The sequence below is a fragment of the Gossypium hirsutum genome, chromosome D06 (genome assembly GCF_007990345.1).
Source record: "Gossypium hirsutum isolate 1008001.06 chromosome D06, Gossypium_hirsutum_v2.1, whole genome shotgun sequence".
Taxonomy (NCBI): domain Eukaryota; kingdom Viridiplantae; phylum Streptophyta; class Magnoliopsida; order Malvales; family Malvaceae; genus Gossypium; species Gossypium hirsutum.
The window spans coordinates 39,899,140-39,905,607 of NC_053442.1; the positions used below are offsets into that span (position 1 = coordinate 39,899,140).

The 6,468-nt window shown below is 31.9% G+C and overlaps 1 non-coding gene across 1 annotated transcript; it reads left to right on the plus strand.

Annotated features, from left to right (window-relative positions):
- Positions 1-1,059: 1,059 nt before the first annotated feature.
- LOC121219006 (small nucleolar RNA R71) lies at positions 1,060-1,166 on the plus strand. The gene has a single exon (XR_005915486.1). It is a non-coding gene; the product is annotated as a small nucleolar RNA R71 (small nucleolar RNA).
- The last annotated feature ends 5,302 nt before the right edge of the window (positions 1,167-6,468 follow it).

The following is a 6,468-nucleotide window of genomic DNA, read 5'->3' on the forward strand; positions in this document are numbered from 1 at the left end:
TTGCACCTCCTGTTTCTGCTTGTTTTGCTACAATCTTTGCGGATATGGAGGTGATGGAACTTTCGGTTGAACCGGACAACTTTTTTGAGTAGGTAAAGCTGCATCCAAAGAAGATGTTAAAATATCTGAATTTACTAAGTCAGGGTTTACCTTGTTATACTTTACAGATTATGGTTCCTTTGGTGTAGGAACTTCAACAACTGGTTGATTCTTTTCAACGGGCTTATTTTTGACATTAATCAATCGGGGTTCTAGAATTTTACCACCTTCACAATGCCACTGCCTTGATATGTTTTTTTACCCAAATTTCTTGGATTCTCAGTATCGCTCAGCAAGGTTCCTTGCGGTCTATTACGTAGCTCCGTAGCTAATTGACCCATTTGGTTTTCCAAATTTTTCAGTGTTGCTGCTTGGCTTTGGATCAAAACGTCATTCTTTGACATGTACGCTTTCAACAAGTTTTCCAAACTGTTTAATGCCTCAGCTTGAGGTGGTTTTGGAGCTTGCTGATTAAACCATTGAGATTGGCTGGGTCTTTGCTGCAATAAGTTATTGTTCGGTCCATTTCCTTGGTTGCTCCAAGAAAAGTTAGGATGATTACGCCATGAAGGATTGTAGAAGTTGGATTGGGGTCCTTGTCAACTCATATTTTGATATTGGTTCCCCATATAGTACACTAACTCGGGATTTGATGGACAATTGTCAAAAGAATGACCTTCCCCACAGTACACACAGGAAACTACTTCAAACGGACTTGGTGGCTGAGCTGCAGAATTATTAGTATTATTAGCGGTTAACTGTTTTATCATAGAGGAAATAGACAATACTTGAGCTGATAATGAAGTGAGGGCGTCAACTTCATGAACTCCAGCTACACGTCTTCCTGAAGCTGTTCGATTTGTTGGCCAGTGATAGTTATTACTCGCGATCCTCTCGATGATCTCGTAAGCCTCATTATAAGACTTAGACAAAATTGCACCATTCGTGAAAGCATCTACCATCAATCTTGTATGTACATTGAGACCATTATAGAATGTCTCCAACTGGATATAGTGAGGAATCCCATGATGAGGACACTTACAAAGTAACTCCTTGAATCGCTCCCAAGCCTCATACAAAGACTCAACATCCAATTGTTGGAAAGTTGTGATCTCGTTCCTCAACTTAGCATTTTTACTAAGTGAGAAATACTTAACCAAAAATCTCTCTACTAATTCTTGCCATGTAGATATGGAACTTGGTGGCAATAAATTGAGCCAAGCTCGTGCTCGATCTTGCAACGAGTACGGAAACAACTTCAACATTAGTGCACCTTCAGTCACACCAGCTATCTTGAATGAATCACTCACCTCCATAAACAATCAAAGGTGGAGATGTGGATCTTTTGTGGGAATACCACTAAATTGGCCCACCGTTAGTAGCGTTTGAAACATCACTGGTTTCAATTCAAACTGGGTTGCCTCAATATCTGGCCTTCTAATTCCTGGGTTTAACTCATTGAAAAGTGGCACAACATACTATCTGATGCATCGATCCCTATCATCCGCAATAAGGATAGGATTTTGTACATGATCGGCTTCATTGCCTTGGTCTTGATTCTGATTGTAACATCCTGAAAATTACTACTGTATTACCCCGAAAATTACTACAGTAAGAAAGTAGGTATCCTTGATAGTAAAATAAGGAAATAAAGTGACAAAAAGGGAAATTTTGAGTTATGGCAACATTGGGAATAATATTATGATATATTAATTCAAGAAAGGATTAAATAGCAAAAGTGAGAAAAGTTTTGTTGCCCAAGAGTACATACTCAAAATTTGAGAGGTTAAAGTGTAAATATGAAAAGTTGAAGGACCAATAGTGTAAACATTTTAAGTGTGTAATAATCTAGAAACTAAGGAAAATGGATGGATTAGGACCAAATTGAAAAGGTGAAGAATTTTGAGAGACTAAATCAACATTTTACCAAATTAAGTGATGACTCAAGGATGGAATTTTTAAAGATTATAAAGGGCAAAATGGTCAATTAGAAGAGAGAGAAATCTAGAAGGCAATGATGATGTTGGTGATATTTTAGATTAATTAAATAAATATTAATTTATTAATATTTTAATTTAATTTTTAAATGATATTTTATTATTTTACTATTATTCTATTTAGTATATATATGGAAGAAAGATGAAGAATCTTCATCTTCTTCCCATGCATCCAATGTATGAAGAGAAAAGAAAGAAAGAAACTTTCTTTTCTTTACAATTTGGTCCTTTCAGCAAAAATTCACCATTTTCACTTACAAATCAAAAGAATTTTCATATCCATCAAGAGAGAAAGATAACAAGGAGACAATGGAGAGCTAAAATATCAAGTTAGATTCAAGAAATAGAAGTTGGAGGAGAGATAAAATCAAGTTAAAGATTGAAATCAATAGGACAAGGTAAGAACATCAAGATTTCAATATATTTTTAAGTTTATTATTATTGAAAAAGCATGGAAATGATGTTATAGTAGAGTTTTATTAAATAAAGTATTATGTTCTTGATATATTAGTGAAGGGAAATAAGAGAAAGTGATGGCAAATATTATAGAGAAAATGAATAAGGAAGTTATAAACTTAGTAATCAAAATTTTGCACTAAAATAGTTTTGGACAGTAGCAGTAGGCTAAATTCGAAAAATCACCATAAATTATTGAAATCGAATTAGAAGATGAAAAAATATGGAATCAAATATTATTAAGTCTAGTTTCTCATAGAAGAAACGATGTAAGTAATGGAATTGTAAATCATGAGATATAATAAATTATGTGAGACAAGTTCATAATGAATTTGGGTTCCCTTGTTCTGACTTTGGAAAATTATAAAAAAATTTTTAAAAAATAATTATGGGCTTAAATTTATATGTTTAAAATCTTGAATGAGTTTATTTTCAATAGAAACAAACAGAAACATCATCTGAATCCTGTACGAGGAGATAATTAATTTTTAGTGAAGAAGGGTCAGAACTGTCAGACAGTAGAACAGGGATGACTTTAAAGAATAAACTGTACTTATTGGCTAAATCAAAAGTTTTGAAATTTTTATAGTAAGAAGATATGTGATTCTAGTTTCAGATAAAATTAACGGATCTCAATTCGGAGTTACATGACTCAAGATATAAATAATTTTGTGACAATGACTCAAGTGAATAGCTTTGAATGAACAAATAAATAAATAGTGAAATTATAGATAATGTTACATATAACATGTTATATACATTAAGGATGTGGAATGGAGAGAAGGAGGAAAATATATGATTATTAAACTAGCATGAATTTTCATTAAAAATGGCTAATTTGTATGTTTTAGGTTCAAGGGCTAAATTGAATAAAAGTAATATTTTAAGGGTAAATTTGTAAAAATGTCAAAAAGTGACCAAATTGTCTAAAATGAATTGTTTTATTATTTAAATTAATAAATTGAATGAAATATTAATTTATATCAAGATTGGGTGGAAATTTGAGGAAAATGAAAAATTACCAAAATGTCCCTGAATTTTGGTATTTCTGCAATTTTGCCTGGTAAGTTTGTGTAACTTGAATTATATTCTTAGATGATTGAAATATATATATATTGGATTGATAAATTGATTTGAATTGTGAACATGAGAAATTGTGAATTGAATGAAATGAAAATGAAGCTTTGAATTACATGAGTAAATATCAGGTCTTGTAGGCCCTATTTGTTATGAATATAATATTTTGAGGATATGTTGTAAAGAATTATAAAAGCATGTTAATAATTTAAAAGTTTTAATTCGGATGAAATTTTGTAACTCGGTTTAATACGTATGCAAATGTATGTCTTCTAGTAATGCCTCGTACCCTATTCCGGTGTCGAATACGGGTAAGGGGTGTTACAATGTGATTTCGCCAGATTCGGTCATAATGTTTAGACCGAATTTGGGGTGTTACATTTATTGATATCAGAGCTATAGTGTAATCGGTTCTCGGACTAACATAGCATATGTGAGTTTAGCTATACATGCCATATTTTACTCGTGATAATGTAATATCTTTTGAATCCAATGAAATTTTTTTTAAGACAGAGATGACTTCTAACCGAGTTGTTTTCAATAATGCTAAAAAAAGAATTTATGTTGAGGTGATTGAAATGTGTTTATGATGAAACGAAATTTAGAATGATATGAATATAAAATTCATGATAAGTATGTGTTAACGTATGAAGTAAGACAACCATGAGTTGAGAAATGTAGAAACGTAGAATAAAATGAAAGTTTATATGGTGATATGCTCATCTGCGTTTGCTTGGCGCGGATATGATGTTATGTGCTCAATATATTTTATTAAGTAAATATGGTAAGTAAATATACACAAATAGATGGAATGCATGTTTATGTATACTTGCTTGAATAAGTGTAATCAGTATGTTTATATGATAGAATCTTATGTTTAATTGTTAAATTAGAAATAATATGATGTTTGTTTTATGTCTTTGCTATTGAACCATGAATATTATAATAGTATGAAAATTGAATTAAAAGATCAAATTGAGTAGAACACAAGAATGAGTACTTTCATTCAGTGATTTGTGATGAATTGACAGAAAAGTCCATGGTTGGACCATGTTAACATGTGATATGTGATTTCCATATAAGACTATATTTGAGATATGGCATCGGGTGCGATCTCGTATAAGACCATGTTTGGAACATGGCATCGACATCGATATGTGAGCCAGTGTAAGACCATGTCTGGGACATGGCATTGGCATCATTGAGATTATGAGAGGTCCCATATAAGACCATGTTTGGGATATGGCGTTGGCACCTGGATGAGAGGTCCCCCGTAAGACCATGTTTGGGACATGGCATGGGCATCGATATGAGAACTGCCATGTAAGACCATATCTAGGATATGGCATTGGCAGTACAGGAAACATCTCATGTAAGACCATGTCTGGGACATGACTTTGGCATGTTATTATCAGACAGGAGACCTGAGTATCCTTAGTATTCTAAGTGATTTAACAGGCTAGTAAAGAAATTATGTTACATGAATGTTTAGGTAAAAGTACAATAAACATATTCAGGTAAGTATAAGGATTAAGAATATTTCAGTTATCAGTTGAGAAAAGAATTTCAGCAAGGAATGAGTAAGTTATAATCATGAGTTGTTTAAGCAAGCAAGTAAGTAAACAAGTAAGAGAGTAAATAAAGAAGAGTTAAATTTGATGAGACAAAATATTCTGGTATGATACCTAAAAGAATGTATGTATTAACTGGAAGGTTTTGTTTTACTGAGTGGAATAAAGTGAGGTTTGTGATAACATAATTAGTCAAAGAAATGATAATTAAGTGGTAAAGATGTCTGTGTGTGAAGGATACAGTCGAAATGAACATGATGATCTTTTCTGGATATTATATATATTCTTTTATCCTCAGAGATATGTATGTGTAATTGTTTAGTTCTGATAGAGTTCTTATGTTGTGAGAATGTTAGCTAATTATAATGTTAGACGAAAGCCCTGTTGGTCTGGTCGGTTTATGACTGGTTATTGTTCTGTTTTGCATGCATATTTAGAAAGTTTATTGTTTTGCTAAAAGAAATATTGTGCTGATGACTAAATTGCAAAACATGTGAACGTGATATGTGAAGTACATGATATGGATTATTAGTAAATTACGGATGAATAATGAATTTTGAAATATAATACATGTACTAAAGATAGAGAAGATATAAATATACAGATTATTGGTACAATGATTAAATTGTAAAGGATGTAAAAGCATTATGCGAAAAGTGTAAAAGTGATATGCATGCATGATATAATTTGCCCAAGTAGATGAGATTAGAACTACTAGGATATTAGTGGTATATCATTAAAGGACCCTAGCGCACTCTTTGATTACTAGCACGCTAGCGCTCTCCGATTATTAGCACATTTATGTCTCTATATAACACTTTAGTGCTTTCTATTTAATAATGCATAATAATGCACCTCCGTATCAATTTCGTATATCCTAAGTGTTCTATCTAATCTACTGGGCCTCTGCTAAAAAAAGATAAATAATTTTCGCTACAAGGTAAAGGTTTACCTCTGATTCATGTTTGAAATATTGAATTAAAAATAAATTGTGAAATGAAAGGATAGAGAATGAATACAAATACTAAGCTAGGTAAATATGTGCAGAAGGGAACTATAGAATTATAAAGATGAATTTAAGAAAACTAAATGAAGAAATGACTTCTGGTTAAGTGGAAAGAGAGGAAATAAGAGCTCGATTAAGTAAAAAGAAGAATATTATTGAAAAGGAAGTACAAAATGATATAAAAACTATAAATGTTAGTGATAAGAATGGATAGAAAATGATAATTGAAAGAATATAGAAATGATGAAGTTCATGATCAAAACAAAACAAGGAAATTTCGAGGACGAAATTTATTTTAAGGGGGAGAGAAATGTAATATCCT